We start from the raw sequence: 20,629 nt of genomic DNA on the forward strand, positions 1-20,629 counted from the left end.
TTTATATGCAGTTCCCTTTGTTAACACCTTATTTTGAAAAGCAGACGTAGTCACGTGTATACTTCCTCTAACTTCTCCAAGGTGGTCGCTAGCTCTCCCGTCAGCTCCGTTCTCTTTATACATCCATGGTCAGCTCCATCGGGGCCGTTTGAATGCATTTAACATAAATGTCAGTATATGGGTGCTCTATAGTTGTAGCGTCAGCCCATTTGACCTCGGAGATGAGAGTGACGGCCGGCTTGACCGCACGTTACCGCAATACGATAACGTTTCCTGTCCATGACAGAGTTAGCATGCAGCTTTAGCCATGATGTCTAGCTCTACTTTTCCTGCAATGTGTGAAACCCAAAGTGTTTCCATACTTTACTGGATGTGTAGAGTTTAGCACGCTGGATTTAAAATGTGAGGGTGCCGGTCGTATCCACGCAGACCCTCCGCCGTTTTCTACTTTCTCGCTGCGGTTTGATTTGGTTGAGGGATACGGAACGGATAAGACGTCACGTTACTCAGACTACAACAATAAAAGCGGTAACTTCCTTCTGCCTCCACATTGACTCAAATGAAGCAAATATATCAATTCTGGCATTAAAAAATCTATTTCAAAATCGCAAAAAAAAAAAAAAAAAAGAATTGTGATACATAGGTGAATCGATTTTTTTTTCCCACCCCTAACATCTGCATAAAGGACTGTTCCCGCCTTTTCATGTTGAAAGAGCAACGGCCAACGAGGAAACTCCAACACTCGGCCGACCAATCGTGTGACTTCATCACTCAGTGTCAGACTCTTGTGTTTGCAGGGCTGGCACTCTGCGGTCCGGCTAAAGAGTCTAACATTTAAAAGTCTGGAGAACATTCACAAAATCCATCGGGACCACTCAGCACAACTCTCTGAAAACTGTCTAAACACGTATTTAATCTGTTGATTCAAACTGAACCGTCGGGGTTATGTCTCACCTGTTTCCTGTTTTAGAAGCTGGTTTTGCTGCAGCCAGTGTTGTGATTCTCTAATAATCAGGTGGAGGAAAAGTTGTTTAGTGTTTGTATTCCGGGTTTGATTTTTCTGAACAAAAGCAGCATGTGATGCAACAGTTGTCAGACTTTTCCGTTATAACATGCAAACGCAGCGTCTGTCCTTCTGATCAATAACTGTATCTGTCCAGCAGAGCCCATTGGTCGGGCATTACTGGAGGGGGTTTGAGGTGATGATAATGTGCCATTCATGATGCTAATTTTATTTTTAACTCAGAGTTTTTATTTAACACTGCTGTGAGTCTGATTCTGTCCTGATGGAGCTGGAAACACTTTGAGTTTTTAACCAGTTTTCTGAGGCTGAAATGAAGCCAAAGATTGTCCATGTGTTGATGAAACGTCAGAAGATGTCAGCTGTGGTTGAACTTCCTGCAGAATGAATGCTGTCAAATTAAAAGTTTTCTGTCTGCATTCACCAGCGTTCTCCTGTTATTCATTTATTCTGAATGTTTTAGTCTGAATGTACCTACACAGGTGTTCTCACAGGTCACGTCCTGGTTTTAAAGGCTGATTCTGACACTTTCTAGACTAAATATCTTTCAATTTGAACTTGTAAGAAACATTTCACTACAATAAAATAGTATGTAGTAAGTACTATCCACCTCAATTACACATGTCAGAGTGAATAAAGCTTTTTAGATCAGATTGTCAGGGGATAAAATTAACTGAAAGCTAAATGAATGAATACATAAATTGAAATTTTGTTTTTCTTAATTCTTGTGATGCGTTCACTTCAGACTGACTCCAGGTGGATTTTAGAGTCTTTGCAAACATGCTGGATAGATGTGAATGAAAAATTCACACTCAATTCCCCAATTTTTCATTTTTATTCAGGAAAGAGTTTTAAAATTTGAAATTTTGTGACTATTTGACGAACAGCTGTGCGACTGGGCTGGCCAATCACACGTCGCATTAAATGGAAGACCACTGATTGACGAATGTGATTTCTAGATCTGGACTTGTACTGATACCCAGCCCTACCGGCCCAATTAAACTAAAACAAAACGCTCAATCTGACAACACCTTTTGCTCATGAATTTACACAATTCACCAAAAGCAACTGAACTGGGGTGTTTTTTTCTCTTTTCTCTCAAGTTCATACAGTCAAAAGGCAGAGCTCAAGTCATAAGACAGAATATAGAAATATGATAAAAAGAAAAACAAATTCACCATTGTTATTTGTATTTCTAAATGGAGTTTGGTGGCCTCCTGTGATTCCCAGCATCACTCCAAACACCTTCCACCTGAGCAGATGGAGTCTAATCAGCCACATGGAGAACACCTGTGTTCAGAGCTTTTAAGGCTCACTCACTGGTGTGTTTCTCTCTGTGGACGAACTACGCTCAAGTCACTCAAAGACAGTCACAGACGTGATGTTTATGTTACTGAAACTCAAGTTTAGCAGATTTTATGTTGTCTAAATCCTCCACTAAGACGACATTTTCCACCCTCATGAGGAGATTTATGTGTTTTTACTTCACCACCCTCAGGACTCAACGTCAACATTGAGTCTCTCAGGCAGATCAAACTGACTTTCCTCTTTTCTAAGCTGGCATTGTCTCTCTATGGAGGATGAAATCTGCCAAAAATAAATGACTCGATAAATAAATATGTCATCGAATGTAGTAAAAATAATATTAAAATGAATTTACTTCCTATTTATCTTTGTATTAATTCCCTTATTTATTCACTCTTCTGTTAATTTTCTCTTTTATTTATTTATTTTCATAATTCTTTAAATGTATTAATTTTAGCACTTTAGTTTTTATTTATTTATTTATTTATTTCTGCACGATTTTCACTTTGCATTTCACCCCTTATTTATTTCCCCAAACTTATTTATTTCTGTATTCTTTTCTTTATACGTTTCTTTATCCATTTCCTTTTCATTTCTTTGTGCATTTCTGCCTCATCAATTAAAAATCACTAAAAGAGATTTTTTTAATTTCATGAGAAATTGACTACAAATCTAATGAAGCACCACATAGCACACAGCTTGTATGTGTCTCGTCTTTATTCCAGTATTAACAGACATAGTGAACACATGGAGTTCATTTCTGGGCGGAGCGGCATCACACATCAGTACAAACTGCTTCATATCAAACAATAATGCCACAATCCTTTTAATAATTCACACATATTTACAAAAAGAGTGGACTTTATACAACAAAAGTGCATCTGATATAAATTCAGAAATAATATACAATGTGTTCATAAGATGCATTTACAATTTCCATTAGTATAAAAAAGGAAAATAAAATAAAATCAGCCCTCTTAGGTAGTCTTGTGTTGTCTCATATCTTATTAATCTGCCCTCTGTGTTAAACACTGCTGTTGGTGTGACACAGTGTGTTCATCTCTGCACTGTGAATAAAATAAATTCTTATTTTGCATCACGTCTCCCGTCGGTTTAACTCACTAGCTTCATTGTTGAGATTACATCATCATGAGGCATCAGGTGACACACGCGGTCACACAGGTTTCTCAGGTTTTACAACATTTTTCCGAACCACGTATGCAGCAGTTGAAAAGATCCCTGTCACTGGAAACTAGACAACTCTGTTCACTTTGTGTGTTCCTCCATCTAGCGACGCCGCCGTTACCGTTGTGGCAGCCAAATGCGTCCAGGTTGCTCGTAGTAACTAATGTAAATGTTGGCGTAGATAATAAACACAGAGGAGTATGTATTTAAAATTGATTTAAGTGAGATTGAAGACATTTTTTTCGAGGACACAGCTGCCGTCACTGCGAGCAACCACGATGCATTCAGCCTCGAGTCACAAGTTAACACGGTTAGCAGACACATGTTCTGTTTGTGATGGCGACCGATTAATGATGATTACTTTGTGGTCATTAGGTTATGGTGACCCAGCCCAGTCGCACAGCAGTTCGTGAAATAGTCATACAATTTAAAGTATTGATTCAAAGACACCATTTTTTTTGTTATGGTCATCACAAAATCTATTTAATCCATGTAATTGTGAACCAGGAAGTAAAGAGATCCCCGCACGCCACGTAAGGAGGAGGTCGGGGTGGGTCAAAAAACACCAGATTTTCACCAGGAGACCGCTGTTTGTGTCCCGTGTGAAACCAGAGGTCAAAGTCGATCTATTTTTCAAATAACTTCCGTACTGAAGTTACAGCACTTCTGGAGTTATTTTGACCCAAACTATGATCTTTTCCTAAACCTAACTAAGTCGTTTTGTTGCCTAAACCTTACCAAGTCGATCTATTCCGAAACCTAACTAAGTCATTTTATTTTGAAAAGACTGGAGCGGAAATTGACACGTGCGTCACGTGTTGCTGGACACTCGTAGGAAAACGCTGAGTGTCACGAAAAAAAATACGTAAAATAGTGTGTCTATGTACAAGAATCAAAAAGCTTAAATCCCGTGACTATTTCACAAACTGCCGTTGAGACTGTGTTGTGTAGGGAGACGACACCGCAGAAATGGATTCCTGTATGTCTTTGGCTTGTTCAACTTTGACCCGCTCGACTTAAATCACTTGTGCACACAGTATTTTCAATGCAGCACAAGTTCACAACAGCCATTTTAGGCACATTCACCTTCGTTTATTAGAATAAAATAACACCCGAGTTAGCTTTAAGCTCATTTGTATCAGCGGTCCCTTCAGAGGATGTACATCGAGATTTGTTCTTGGTTACGTGGTGCTACGCTTTAGGTCCAAACTTCTTTTTAAAAACAATATGTTTGGTTAGTTCCATTTTTTGGGGACTGAAATATGAGTAAAATCACACAGTAACTGAAGCTCTAGTGTCTTCCTCTCTACCTTCTTATAACACAAAATAAGTATTTTAAACTGGGGATTGATTTGAAACTTGTGATATGAAAACCGCCGACTGTACACCTGTTTCAGCTGCTTCATTCATCCACCTATTTCTTTAACGCATTAACGCAATCGTTTTTTCCTAGGTTGTAGCGGACTCATTCTTAAAGCTAGAGTGAAGATACTGGTATCATATGAAATAAGAAAACCTAAGGAATCCATCAGTACCAACAATGTTATACTAGCTTGTCATGAAGGAGGTTGAATAATACTACGAAGTCGTGCTGAATTTTGGCGAGGAAAACTGTCATAGTCATTTTCAAAAGGGTCCCTTGACCTCTGACCTCCAGATATGTGAATGAAAATGGGTTCTATGGGTACCCACGAGTCTCCCCTTTACAGACATGCCCACTTTATGATAATCACATGCAGTTTGGGGCAAGTCATAGTCAAGTCAGCACACTCACAGTACCTGTGAGGGTTTCTGAACAACATATGTCATTGTTTTGTGTTGTTAACTTTAAGGTACATTTTGAACTGATAAAAAATGTGTGATTAATTTGCGATTAATCATGATTAAATATCTGAATTGATTGACAGCCCTAGTTGCGACACGTCGTTGTGATTAAAGCACTTTAAATAAACTTGACTTGTTCTCTTGTGGTTGGTGCTGGTGAGCAGTTTGCTGGTTCGTAGATGAGCTGTGGATGGGTTTTGTTCATCAGCTGACAGGATGCGTAGAGCCACACGACGACCCTTTTGATTAACTGGAACATGTTCATATGTTCGGGGCGTGGCTGATTGGCTGATTGGCTGATTGGCTGATTGGGGCATGGGGGTCCCTGAGTTACAGGTGGAGGCTTGTGATGCATTCAAGTGTTCCTCATCAACTCATAAAGTCAGAAAGTTCTGTTTTCACCACCAAGAAGTTACACGTTGGACCACAGTTCAACTCATATCATAAATTTTGTGACTTTACAAGTTGACGAGGACCAAACGAACGCAGCGTCGTCGTCGCCCACACATTATAGCTCCTCTGCTGCCTTCCCATTGGCTACAGGCTGCTCCTTCTCTTCCTGTCTCCTCCGTCTGTTGAAGAAGCCGAGCTGAGCAGAAAGCAGACACATTTATGGTTTGAAATGCACTTCAACTGACAGCATGATTGACAACATTTCACTTCACACACGATAACTGTTGGTAACGGTTTTAAATTTCCATTATTTGCCACAAGGCAGTCCAAAAGTGACGCCAATGCTGAAGTGCCTTAAACCTGCATTCTCTCAAGTAGCCAGAAGGGGGCGACTCCTCTGGTGGCAAAAAGAAGTCTGATTGTATAGAAGTCTATGAGAAAATGAGCCTACTGCTCACTTGATTTATTACCTCAGTAAACATTGTAAACATGAGTTTATGGACTCAATCACTAGTTTCAAGTCTTCTTCAATACAACATGATGTTCATTTAGTAAATTATGGTCCCATTTAGAGTCAAACAGACCATAAAGCAGGGGATGCCTTGTGATTGACAGGTCGCTACCACGGCAATGTCCAGTCTGGGAGTTGTCCTTTATTTGTCTCAGAACTTTAACCCTTTCACAGTGTGTTTTCACTTCAGCAAAGTTAATTATAACATTTTGGTCACCTAAAAACGTCTTATTCAGCGTTTGGTTGTAATTAGCTCCACCCTCTCGTGTCACTTCTGGTTGCAAAAAAACAAGATGGTGACAGCCAAAAAAACAAGATGGTGAAGGCCAAAAAAAAAAAGATGGTGACGGCCCAAAACCAAGATGGTGACGGCCCAAAACCAAGATGGCAATGACCAAAAATCAAGATGGTTATGGCCAAAAAAACAATATGGCAATGACCAAAAACCAAGACGGCGACGGCTAAATAAGAAATAAATAAGCTTCTGTGAAAAACGTCCGGGATACTACAGAAGAATCTTACCTGTGACTGGACTGCAGTAGTGGAAGAAGTAACTTAAGTAAAAGTAGTAACACCACAGTGTAAAAAATATTCTGTTACATGAGTCAGAAAGTCCTGCATTCAAAACTTTACTTCAGTAAAAGTATAAAAGTATTTTCATCAAAATGTATGTAAAGTACCAGAAGTAAAAGTATTAATTCTGCAGAATGATCTATATTATATTATTGTATTATAATTATTGATGCATTAATGCGTCCATCACTTTAATGTTGCAGCTGGTAAAGGTGGAGCTATTTCTAATGACTTTATATACTGATGGTAGTTTAATCTATAATAACACATCATCATTTATTTTACTTTGTATTAATAATCTGAATCTGTAAAGTAACTAAAGTTGTCAGATAAATGTAGTGCAGTAAAAAGTCTAATATTTCCCTCTGAGATGTAGAAGAGTAGAAGTATAAAATAGCATAAAATGGAAATACTGCCCCACCTTCCATAGTGCCAGGACCAGTAAGGCCAGTAGCAGCAGGCCTCCCAGTGAGCTCCCCAGTATAATCCAGACCGGAACGATGTAATCTTCCTCCTTCCTCAGCTCCAGGATTATCTGAACACATTCACATCATCCACCGACTGAATTTAATTTATTCTCTTCTGACCTTCTGAGCTTTCAACATGCTGGAATAAATTATCTGAAATAAACTCAATAAACCGCAGAAGGTCAAACCCAACATCAACCAAACAGACACACACACACACCTCATTTCTATAAATACTTTATGATCTGAATTTATATTAGACATCACATCATGTAGATTCAGTGGAAGTTACATTTTAAGGGTCTTTTCTCATGATGCAGCTGATTGTTGTTTGTGTTAGAAGTCACACATGTAGTTTGTTTAACACTTTATCTTTATATTTGTTACATACGGACAAAATAACAAAAACACTACAACAACATGAGGGCAGGATTAAATTGATTTATACAGTTTAATTTTAAAAAGACTTAAAACCAAAAAAATTAAATGTGATTATGTGCCTAAGAAAGGTTAGGTTTTGTACACAATACAAGTGTCTTAACCAGGGCTGTCGATTAAAAATATTTAATCACGATTAATCGCATCATTGTCCATAGTTAATTGTGATTAATCGCAAATTAATCACACATTTTATCTGTTCAAAATGTACCTTAAAGGGAGATTTGTCAAGTATTTAATACTCTTATCGACATGGGAGTGGACAAATATGCTGCTTTATGCAAATGTATGTATATATTTATTATTGGAAATCAATTAACAACAACACAATCATAAAGTGGGCATGTCTGTAAAGGGGAGACTCGTGGGTACCCATAGAACCCATTTTCATTCACATACCTGGAGGTCAGAGGTCAAAGGAACCCTTTGAAAATCACCACGAGAGTTTTTTCCCGCCAAAATTTAGCGCAAGTTTAGAGCGTTATTTAGCCTCCTTCATGACAACCTAGTATGACATTGTGTTAATGCGTTAAAGAAATTAGTGGCGTTAAAACGAATTTGTATTAATGCTTTATTATCGCGTTAACTTTGACAGACATACTCTTAACATTAAATTATAGTTTAATTTATCCATATTTAACATACTGTAATACTGTATGGGCAAGTACTTTTCCAACTTATCTGAACAAAATATTGCTGCTACAGAAACAGTTTATTAGATTAGCAACTTTTTTGAATGAAGTTCGACCAAGTGCAGCACTTTTTAGATTTTTTTAGTTTACAGTTGTTGACTATATTTGACATCAACATTCTCCAAACCTGTACGTTTGTCGAGATATAAGGATGCAGATCTACCTCGTTGTTTTAGATATTATTTTGTTAACAGTTTTCTATCACATTTTGTGGAGTTATCTTATGGAATGAAAATGTCAATTTAACGTTTTCCTCTGTGTCATTGTCTGTGTATAAAAAGGGACTTAGAAATGCTCTGCTGACAAAAACATTTGATTTAGAAAAAAAAATGATCACTCTTAGAAACTCTTACTGTAAATATTTCAATTAATCCTGCTTCTCTGCCTGTTTTTTTGTTTGTTGAACTATACACTACACTTATTTTATATGTGCAATTTTTGAACACTAATATCTTAAATGTACTGGTGATTTTGGTCATGATAGTATTTATTGTATGTCCTTTGGCTGGGGTTTTTATTTAAGCCATTACAGGTTTCTAACACATCCTCACACATGTTTTACATTCCTTCCATGTGAATTGTATTTTACTGTCTTTTGATAAGTGTGAAACAAATAAAAAAAAGATGGAGATGATAAAGTGCTTCACTTAAAAAAGAAAGAACATTAGGGATAAACTGTACCTAACAGGAAAAAGTGATATGAAGAAATGATAATTAAAAACAGAACTTGTGGATGACATTACATTCTCAGATGTTTCTCTTTTTTTGACCACCCATTTTTACTTATCCACCCCCAATGAGTGAGTAAAAGAAACCTTGTTGAATATCGGTAGCTGTTATTGTTGTAATAAAACTGTCTGACAGCAGATGGCAGCAAAACTCCACATCTACAGTTTATATGTGTAGTTATAACACTGTGTTTGGTGGAAAGGTAGTTAGTTCATAACTCAGTAAATAACTAAATAAGAAAGAAACTCACTGAGTCAAAATGTCACTTAAATAACAGCTGGTTTGTTTGTTAATATCTCTGTAATTACAATAGTTGTAGTTTGACTTATGCAGCTCTCACAGTGGGCTTTATAATCTGTGTTAGTACATTGAAAGAAAATTCAATAATGATTTTTGTTGTTTGTTTTTTCCATAGTTATTTGTTGATTTATTGGATTGTTGTCTACTGATTGGTTAGTTTTTCTGCTTAATTTAGTGTGCTTTTGTTGTCTTTTTTTTTTCGTTATTTAGCTTAATTTTCTTTTCTTTTGTTTGTCTCCTTATATTGAGGGGAGGTTCTGTAGCTTCTTGACCTCTCCTGTCACTTTCCTTATTTTTATCTGGATTTGTATGTACTTTGCTAAATAAGCCTGGTTCTGATTCTGATAGTATTTCTGTTTTATTTTTATGTATGTGTTCCTCTAAATTTCCGTTTGGTGTATTTCTGGTGCAGCCCTGACCTTCCTTTTGATTAGGGACATCTGAACAGGAGTATATACTTCCCGTTAAGTAACAATTAGGCCTGAATAAAACCAGCTTGTACGAGGGAAAGTGGATTAATAAAAATCCTGCTTTGCTTTCACCTATACGAGTGCTGTCGGTGTGATCTGTGTGCATACGACCAGAAACACTTAACTTCTTAAGGTTTACACTCTGCTACAAGTGTTGGACGCTGCACGGCTGATGCAGCCGCACTCACTGCCTCTCTCTGCTGCTTTTCTTCAGCTGTATACTCAAATAAATATGGCTGAATATCTGAGTCAGCCAAAACACTGTAAAATGTATCCTCGTATATAACATCCTCCGCACTCTTATTTTGGGATGAAATTTTCACTGACACGTCACATGACGGCGCTGCATGCAGGAAGATCAGCAGGTTTTGGCAGTAGGAGAACTCAGCTTTCTGGGTCAATATAGACCTTTTCATTGTCATTCTGTTGCTAGGGCAACAGGTTTGGTCCAAGTTTACTTCCTGTCAGCTACTGCATTAACAAACATTGCATAGGAACATACAAAGGGGCTCATTATTTCTTCCATTGACCACATTTACCATCAACACTGATTACACATCCACATTAAAGTGATGCAACAGCTGATCTCCAGTCTGATCTGTGATTTAGTGTTTGAACAAAAGAAGAAGTACACAAATCACAGCCCTCAACTAGTTCATTCATTAGTGTATTCATCGAGTGGTTGGTTCATTACCTGTCTGACAGGTCGGTCCTCCTGGAGGAACATGGGACTGGACGCTTCCAGCTGGATGGAGGCAGCAGTCAGTAACTCCAAGGACCTGAAGCTCACCTGAAACAGGAAGTCAGTCGTCCGATGGGAACGTAAAAGACTACAGATGTAAAGTATCGAGGATCTATGTGAGGACAATACATCAAACATTTGTGGTTTCTTAGAGAAGTAAGCAAACATTGGCTTTTTTCTCAGGGTTCCACGTTGGTTTCAATGTACGTTCTATATTTACAGTTTAATTTCGGAGAAACTGGAAACGTAGAGGTTCCTTAAGAGACTCACAGCGAGCAGAGCGGGAAGCTGAAGTTGTCCTCCGAGCGTCACCTTCAGCTCTCTGGAGGCCGGCAAATTCAGTCGGCATCGGACCGCCACGCTCACACTGTTACTGTGGTTCTACACAGACAGACAGAAGAAGAAGAAGAAGAGGAGAGGAAGAAGAAGAAGAAGAAGAAGAAGAAGAAGAAGAGGACAGCTGTCTCTCTGTCTCAGTGGCTAAAGGTCATCATGAAACGTCATGGGTCTTACCAGCTGCGACAGGTGAGACAGGTCCTCAGCTGTCACCTGATTGGTTGTTCTGGGCTGAGGCAGCACGCAGTGAGAGCCAGCTTCCTGCAGGGAGGAAGAAGAGGAGGAGGAGGAGGAGGAGGAGGTGTGACTGTATTATACTGTATATTTCTCTTTATAGAGTCTGTGTAAATGGATCCATGTAGCTCCTCCTGTCTTATTAAGATGTATGTAACTGTTCCCCCGTGGTATACCTGCTCGATGCTGTAGTCTGTGATGTTCAGCAGCTGGTTCCCCTTCCTGGTCCCAGACCAGATTTCAGCCCTGAACAGGACGTCCTGCACTGAGAAGATGCCCAGGTTCTGGATCTACACGCAAAGTAAAAGATGGCAATAAAAACATAAATAGAAATCTCTTATTGTAAACCCTTAAAGTGACGTCTAACACATCCCTGCAGTTATTTAGTTATGATTTATATCATTTTTGTTTTCTAATTGTTAGAGACAAAAAAGGTTACATTGTTTGTAGGCAAGTCATTACAGGGGTTGAATTATTTCATTATAGTTTATTTTGTTTCTTTTAATTGCATAGATTGTATGGGTAGAGTCGTAGGAAAGGCGTTTCCCTTTTAGACTGGACCACATGTTCAGGTGTATATTCAGGTCTCCTGTTGTGTGTGGCAAAACGGCAGAGCGAACAGTTTTTTGTTTGTTTTAAAAGATTAAACGCTGATAGGTGTGGTTTGATAGATGATTTTTCGTTTGAACAGAAACATGTCATGGATTGCATCTGTTTTATTTCAATAAATCTTTTGTTTATGGACTTTCGAATGACGGAGTTATTGGAATTATTTGGATCACATGAGTCAGAAAAACCCTCCACAGCCACAGAAATAGTCACAAAATAATTGATTTTATGTACATAGTATCTGTAATACAAAAAAAAATCCTAAATGTCCTCTTAAACTGAGATAAGATCAGACATTTCTGTAATGAGGCCGCAGGATCCTGAAAATTTAGTAATGATTCATAATAATAATTTTACACTTCTCCTAGTGTCACATGTCAAAATGTCTCCGTGGAAAAAGGTCTCGCGGACAGACATCAAATAATCAAATATACCAAAAAACTAGAAAAGTCACATCAGACATGAAAAGTGACATTTCTAGACCAACATGTTCAGTGAACTCACATAATAAGTGAGGTTGAAGGTGGGAGGGCTGCTGTCTGGTTGGTCCCAGGAGGAGGAAGAAGAGCTGTCTGCTCTGATTTCAAAACGAGGAGGGTTAGGGTCTCTGACAGGAGAAGAGAGGAAGAGTTTGTTGTAATATAGACTTATTATAAGCATCATTAAAGGGCCATTTCACCCAAAACATACTTGAATCTCAGCTAATTTGAGTCTTTATAAACACACTGTTGTACTTAAACTATATGGAGGAACCTGCAAAAATAAAAAATAAATAAATAAATGACTTGATAAAACAATAAATGTCATTAAATGTAGCAAAGATAATATTAAAAATAAAAATAGTCATTAATTAATTGATCAAATGTGACATAATACAAACGGTACATTTAAATGACAATACATAGATTTAAAAATAAATATAAAATAATGCAAATAAATACATTAAAAATAAATACAAAAATAAATGAATAAATAAAAAATAAATGCAAAAATAAATACATAAATAAATAAAAGGGAAAATTAAACAGAAGAGTAAATGAATAAGGGAATTAAATCAAAGATAAATAAATAAAGAAACAAATTAAAACAAATATCAATTTATGTCACATTTTATCAATTAATTAATGGCTACATTTATTTTTGATATTATTTTTGCTACATTTAATGACATTTATTAATTAATTTATTGATTCATTTATGTATTTATTAATTTATTTTTGATTTTGGCAGGTTCCGTCCTCCATAAAAAAAGACCACACATCAATAAAATCCAAGTTTATAATATTTCCTGATGTTGTTAAATGTTTTTGTAAACACAGCAGTGGAATATGTTTTACTGCAATCAGCAGAGAAAATGTGCTGATGCTTCATCTATATCTCAAACATCAACTGCCTCTAATTTGTAGGCTCAGAAAATACTGAATTTTTCCTTAACACATTTATCTGAACCCTGATGATAAATAATTGTTGCATTTGTTCGATTTTCAGTAGTTATTTCCTAATGTTTACATGTATGTACTGTATGTAGATGATCTATTTCTCTGTTGCATTCCTGTTACTGGAACAGTTTTACCAGGAAGTGATGTCACTGACCTGGTGAAGAGGAGGTCAGTTTGGTACTTCAGAGGGAGAAAGATGTCGTTGATGTTGTCGTCTGGGTATCCCTCCTCTCCATCACTGATTAACACACACACACAGACTTGTGAAGACATTATATTGACTTATCTCCTGGGACCCTTAGGCCTCACATGAACCTAAATCAGAAACAATAGACCTGGATCTGGACCCTGATCTTGATGGTTTACCTTTTGGGGACCTGGTGTGTGTCCCCACAATGTAGCTATGAAAACAGATGTACAAGTACACACAGAGACACACCTTTGTACTTCTATACTTATAGAGGAACCTGAACCTTAACCCGATCATTTTAACCCTCAAACACCTTTTGAAGACGTGAGAACTAAAGAAAAAGACTCCTCAAAAATGTCTTGCTTCTTGTTTTGTTTGCTGCTCACATGAACTCGAACTTGTTCATTTGAAACAAGAAATATATATGATCTGATATTACAACTAAATCGTGTAATAGACCCATTCGTCCACCAGAGGACAGTGTGCCAGTGTCACATTTTGCCTCGCAGAGACGTGAATATTACGCGCCTGTATTAACGTGCAGTACCAGCAGGGGGAAACAAAACCACTTAATTAGGTTAAGGGAAAACGTCATGGTTGGACTTTAAAAAGTACGTAAACTAAGTAAAACACGTACGGAAAACAATGTAACGTCACTACAAAACACGTGAAAAACGGCACCAGCTAAATAAAACACCGGTCTCGAACAAGGGGGTTAGGATCGAAAAGTAAAAAATGACGTCCTTGCGTTTTTTTTCCTAACCACTTTTCCGTGACCTTGATGGAAAAGGTCATGAGGTCAAGGAAAGAAATTCATAAGGTCTTAGGAAAAGACACCCGTGGTGCTCAGAGAATCCGACTGCACTTCACTAGGCTCCGTAATTATGATGCGACAGCGGCGGATGTCGTGGGACTGCCGTCATGAAACTACAATATTCCAAAGATGGACTATAAAATAAGCGCTTCTTCTCCTCGTGCATTCTCACATGGTTTATTCATGCAGGATATATAACCAGCTGCTTCAGTGTGACGGAGAGATACCGCAGGTCCTGCTGCTGTTACACTTTACAATCAACATAAAGGATTATTTTGTCTTAAATGTGGACAACCCGTTGAAAGATATTAGGCTACTTCATTATTAAGGTTGGAATTGAAATTAAAAAAGGAATAGCCTATAAGCTACCAGTCACAAAGGTTCATATGATAAATAGTTCATTGAGTTATGGAGAAGGCGTATAACCATATAAGTGTAGACTATAGGGTTCTTCATCCTACTCCTTATAGGCTAATATTTACTGATGTTGATTATTTGTTTATTGACATTTTTTTTCTTCTCTCAGCATCCTGTTTTTATCACTAATTGATAAAAAAAGAAAGATAAATTGTCTTTAATGAGGACTTTTCTCATTAACTTCCAAACTCCAAACAAACACTGAAATAAATCAAACAATTGTCAGAGTGACATCAGCTGTCTCACCTGCTGGTCGCCATGACTACCCGGACGTGATCCAAGAAGACCGAGCGGCTGAACTCAAACTCCAGACGGAAGGATACCTGGACAGGAAGAGAGCTGGTTGCTTTCAAAATAAAACAACTGACATTTTCCACCTTCTTCGAATGTTATGTTAGATTTTAGTTGGTATGGCCCTGTACTCTTCCTCCTAACTGGCTCAGTAGGCTGTTATCAGTCTATTGGTGAGCCAGAGGAGGAGCATTATTGTTAGGGCAGCGACCTCTAGTAGCCGTAGTAATTATGACGGGAGCAAAAGAGGAAGTCAGGTGACGTCAAACAAATACAGGGCTTTCACCCAGGAGACCAAAAGTCAATGTTGACTCATTTTAACATGTGCAAGTTAACTTATATAACGTGCGTAATTTACTTAACTTAACAAACGTACTCACCCAAACCATGACCCTTTTCTAAACCTAACCAAGTAGTTCACCAATTCCTAACCAATTCACAACGTTAACCACGTGTTCAAAACTGCGAACCATTTCACAACATGCGATTAGGTGCAGTTTGCCCCGTCTGAAGTATTATAATGGTGGTGATAACGACTGATAACGGCCATTTAATGGGCTGATAACATTCAAAATGGGTGCATTTTCTCTGATTAAATAAATACATTCAGTTTCTATATATACTTGTACTTTAAAAGGACAGTAAGACATATCTAAAAATGTTAAAATCCTAAGCGGAAGATGAATATTCAAACCTCTGACCCTCTTCAACCATCAGGTCTCATCAGTTTATACTATTCTGAATGTTTTAACGTCCCGACATGTGAAACGCTTTGTGTGGTTTCGTCCTATGATCATCTCAGACTGTGTTTCCCTCCGGCGGCGTCTCACCTCATCCAGCAGCCACCGCCTCATTAACAGGAAGCCCACAATAATCTGTACCGCAGTCTGGACCCATAAACTGGACTTCATTCAGACAGCCATCTGTAGAGCAGGCCCTCGGGGTACCATCACGTTTACAGGACGGTCATTAGGCTAATGAAGGATGTTAGTGGATCGCAGATTCCTGCTCTGTTTAATCACTATCATTAGTCTGACAGCTGTATGAATAACACCTGTTTTACTGTCTGTCTGCGGTTACAGTTACAACAAACTGACATTTCACTTACATTTTTATTATCTGTGAAGTCTGTTGTTCTGTATGTTTTATGTTTGGTGAAACTATATTATGAAATTGGTCTAATAATCACCTCTCTGGAGAGTACACCAGAAATTAAGTATTGACTTATTGACTGTAAAGTTGGGGGACTCGCAATAGATGAATCAAAACCAGGAGAGTCTGTGCAGCTGGATATATATTATATATAAAATACTCTGACTTTTACTCCCTAATATGGGCATAGAGTATAGAAGCAAATACTAAGTGTATTATTGGTTACATCAGCAGTCTGTGGTGGTAAAACATCAGTAGAGGTGTATAGACGCAGAACCTACCTGAGACAAGGACTTCATGAACGGAGCGCTGATGTTACAGCTCCTCTGATTGGCCAGTCTGTCCTCGGAGGAGCACTCAATCTGAATATCTGATTGATCCTGTGGGGAAGGGGAGGAGCCTGATGAGTCATAGAGAGTCGTTCTTCCATCTCATATGATTGTGAATGATACAAAACGCATGAGCGCCAGCTGGAGCTGTTGTTATAACACATTCTCACTCCCAAATACCAACGTTTGGTCAGTGTTTCTACGTTTAGACTATGACGCTCTACGTACCCCTCTAGCATCAGTTTAGGACGTGTCAGGGACGGCGTGTCAGTTTCCTCTCGTTACATACATAGTGTCTTTCAAAATAAACTTCTAACGTAGGTTTACTTCGTTTTTATGTTCACGTACGCAACAAAACTACTTGGTTAGGTTTAGGCAAAGATTGTGGTTTGGATTAAAATAAGACATAAGAAAGTTACGCAACAAAAGTAAGGTAAAATAAGTCGGCGTTGGACTCACGGGACACAAACAGCGGTCTCCTGGGGAAAGTCTTGTGTTTGTTTGACCCGTCCTACCACACCTCCCACTCACCCTACGCACCCCGTCTCCGTCTTCATCCACACTAATACATTCCAGTTTTAAACCGCATAACTTTTGCTACATTTATGCTTAGCGTTCACACTACTTCGGCGTTTTCAAGCCCCTAAAACGGAGACGTTTGAAAACGCTGCTGATGCCGTTTTAGTTTTTAAAACTCCGTGGTTGCGTTTTAATCTGGACAGACAGAAACGGAGACGTTTGACAACGATGACGCAGATGCCCACGTTCATTCCGGATTGGGGTCTTATCAGTCATGACGTGTCCTTCCCTGATTCGTCATCACGTAAACCTTTCCGGAAGAAACCAAACGACATCAGCTTCGACCACCAGCGGTTAATTTCAATGTTACAAGCGTTGCTGACCTCGTTGTCTCTGCTAGCAGCTGTTGTGCAGTTAAATTTTGCATTTTATAATGCTACTACTGCCTACATGCTCAGGAGAGAAGCTGTTTTAAACACAGTGCTGAGCTGCATTTGAAATTAATCTTCAGGTCCACTTCTATGTGACGTCTACTGCTGACCTGCTATCTACCCCTAAAGATCCCCTGTCCCCTCCTAAAAAAGACTAAAACGGGTCTATTGTGGGTCTAGGAGGGTTAAAGAACTGGATGTAGGTTGAATCACTCGTATATGTTTACAGTCAGACAGAGAACAGGAACAAACGTTTATTCTATGAAAACACCAGATTATTTCTGATCTAATGAAACTGATTTAATGCTCCATACATCACCTTGACTATGAGGCTGGAGAAGAGCAGGTTGGAGGAGGTGGAGATGTGGATGGCGGCTCCGTACGCGTTCTCTCCCTGATTCTCAAGTCGAGCAAACACCACCATCCTCCTCCGCCCGCTCTCCACCACGTGCACCGAGGCCTCTGACGCCCCCGGTGGCTGCAGAGCGACCACGCGGCCCGGTTCCTCGTGCTGCAGAACTGCCTTCAGGTGAAACACAGAATATGAATTAGCATGGGTTCTCTAATAAATTATAATAATACTTGTGTGTGTGTGTCACTCACTGAACATCCATGAGGTCAGTGTGACTGTGGAGGATGAGGTCAGGAACGCACGTATCTTCCTGCTCACAGCCGTTCCAGAAGGGAAGCTACGGCGAGAAACAAGGATTAATTCACTTCTTTTTGATGAGGCACCACTTTAATAAATCAACACATTCTCACTCCCAACACGTCAAATACCAACGCTTGGTCAGAGGCCCTACGCATCAAACTATGACGCTTTAGGTACTCCTTTAGCAGCAGCGGTCTGTGAAAGTCTGTTTGTTTGACCCAACCGGGGTCTGAAATTAGCACTCGCCACCCGCCAAATGCGGGTAATTTGTTGGCAGACAGGGAAAAGGGAAAAGAGAACCGGTTCCTAGTTGGTTCCTAGTTTCCTAGATTCCTTAGCATCTCATGCCTCCGTGACTATCGATTCCTCTGTATTGATGCTTTCTGACAGTTACACATGCACAATGACACATTTGCACGCCTTATCATGTTCCAGTTTGTTTGGGACCGGAGACACGGCGGTGAGAAAAAAAAGTGTTCAAAAGCATGGCGCTACTAAACCTGAGCACCCTATTTTACCCTGATAATGCGACACTGTGAACAACAAATATGTGTTGAATTGGTCAGGAGGAGAGTTAGTAACGTTAGCTGTTAGAAGCACAGTCCTGCTTGGTTAAATAAGGGAGCTACTAATGTTACGGAGGTGCCATTGAGTTACAATTATGAAGCGTTCAAGCTCTGCTCAGTAAAAATGACTATTGGGTGAAGGTAAATTACAATGTTATCATGATGTGTTCAAATGTATGTGTGTTCTTTATGTAAAATATACTGAACATTGAATGACATCAGATCTAAAAATGTTATTCCTTCATTGAGCGCAGAGATTTTAAAGTGGCAGACAAAAGAAAATACTTACCTGTCACAGTGGCAGGAAGTGAAAAAAATCTCAAAATCAATCACATTGTTAGGAGGCTGGTTGAAAAGGTGTTTTAGCAAAGTGGTTGGTTTAAAAATCTAAGGAAAATGAGGCCTGCCTGGTCGGGACATCTACCTCTGGAGCTCAATACAACAGACTGAGAGACAGGTGTGACATCACCTGGATGAACTCTCACCTCGGCCCTCAGGACGCTCGACCAGTCGGGGTCCAACACCGGCCCCTCGTCTGGGCTCTTCAACCCGGTCTCCCAGGATAACTGCAATGGGACGCCCGTAGTCAGTCGTCTCCTGTTCAAAGATACGGTGGTGCGTTTAGGGATTCACACTGACTTTTAGGATTTGTGTGTTTTATACTGGTTGTGATCGGGTTGTGATGTTCTGACCTGGATGGAGAAGCCGAGGCGTTGACAGCTCTGACCTCCAACCGGCAGAAACAGACTCCTGGGCTGCTGTCGGTCTGATTCGTCCAGAACAGCTCGAGGAGGAAAACGCCTCTCATCCAACACCAGACTGTACCAAACAGCTGGGAGGAGGAGAAGGAGGAGGATGAGAAGGATGAGGAGGAGGAGGAGGAGGAGGAGGAGGAGGAGGAGGAGAAATGGGTTTTAAAGGAGGCAAAGTAATCCAGTCTCATCAAAGTCTCATCCAGCTCGTATGCAGCACAATGATATTGTAAACACATCGAGAACAGACTTTACAGGTCTTTCAGGTGATATGAAAGAAAGTGATGTCACCAGGTGTTCTCATTGGTGCAAACTGCACTTGTTATGTTTCCAAATGTTGGGCAAGTTTTAAGGGAATTCCTGAAAAGTTGGCAAATAAAACACGAATCAGCTGTCTTGGAGGGGTAGGGGGACAGAGGATGTTCAGGGGAGATAACAGGTCAACAGTAGATGTCACATAGAAGTGGTGTACATCATTTAAAAGATGGGAACCTGAAGATTAATTTGAGATTGCAGCTCAGCACTGTGAGTCAAGGTGTTCTAGTCATTAATAAGAAATAAACATAATTAATTAATTAAAATAAATAGTGAAAGTGTGTAGGGTTCTTATATAGAAGTATATGATGGTCATCGTCATGCTCTATTATGTCTCATAAGTTGTTGCAGCAATTTTGGGGTTGATACCATTTGTTACACAGATTTGGTGCTAAATTTAACAATTTTTTACCATTGGAGAATTGATAAAAAATTATCAATAATCCCTCCAAAATACCACATTAAGTCACCAAGACCTTGAGGAACACCATAGAAAAAGCCATGCTCTGATTTGGTATCAAAAACTTTTGACATTTGGAGATTTCTGCAAGAATCGCATTTTTCAGCGATTGGATGGCGAGCACTTCTGTTGTGTAAACTGCTCAGAAACCCCCTTATTGTCCATCTAGCTAGGAAAGCCATCCATCATCTGAATGCTCTAGGTCTCTAGTTTGTGGCTGTAAAGTTTCATGAGGCTGTGATTATCCTAGAGGTCACCACAAGGTCATTTTATACAGTGAGGTCAAGTTTCACTACAATGAAATGGCTCCTATGGGGACTAACATCATCACACATGAATACAGTTGGGCCTCATTGGATCCACAAGAGTCTCAGCTTTACAGTGATACCCAATTTATGTAATTCAAGACTGTTTAGGGACCCCAGTATGCAGAAATATTCAAAACACCATTTTGGGAATAGGCGAAAATAACA

The 20,629-nt window shown here is 39.2% G+C and overlaps 1 protein-coding gene across 3 annotated transcripts in view; it reads right to left on the reverse strand.

Annotated features, from left to right (window-relative positions):
- The window catches only part of dgkzb (diacylglycerol kinase, zeta b), a 269,194-nt gene that overhangs the window by 120,882 nt on the left and 127,683 nt on the right, over positions 1 to 20,629 (reverse strand). The window lies entirely within an intron of this gene.

The sequence above is a fragment of the Sebastes umbrosus genome, chromosome 4 (assembly GCF_015220745.1).
Source record: "Sebastes umbrosus isolate fSebUmb1 chromosome 4, fSebUmb1.pri, whole genome shotgun sequence".
NCBI classification, from domain to species: domain Eukaryota; kingdom Metazoa; phylum Chordata; class Actinopteri; order Perciformes; family Sebastidae; genus Sebastes; species Sebastes umbrosus.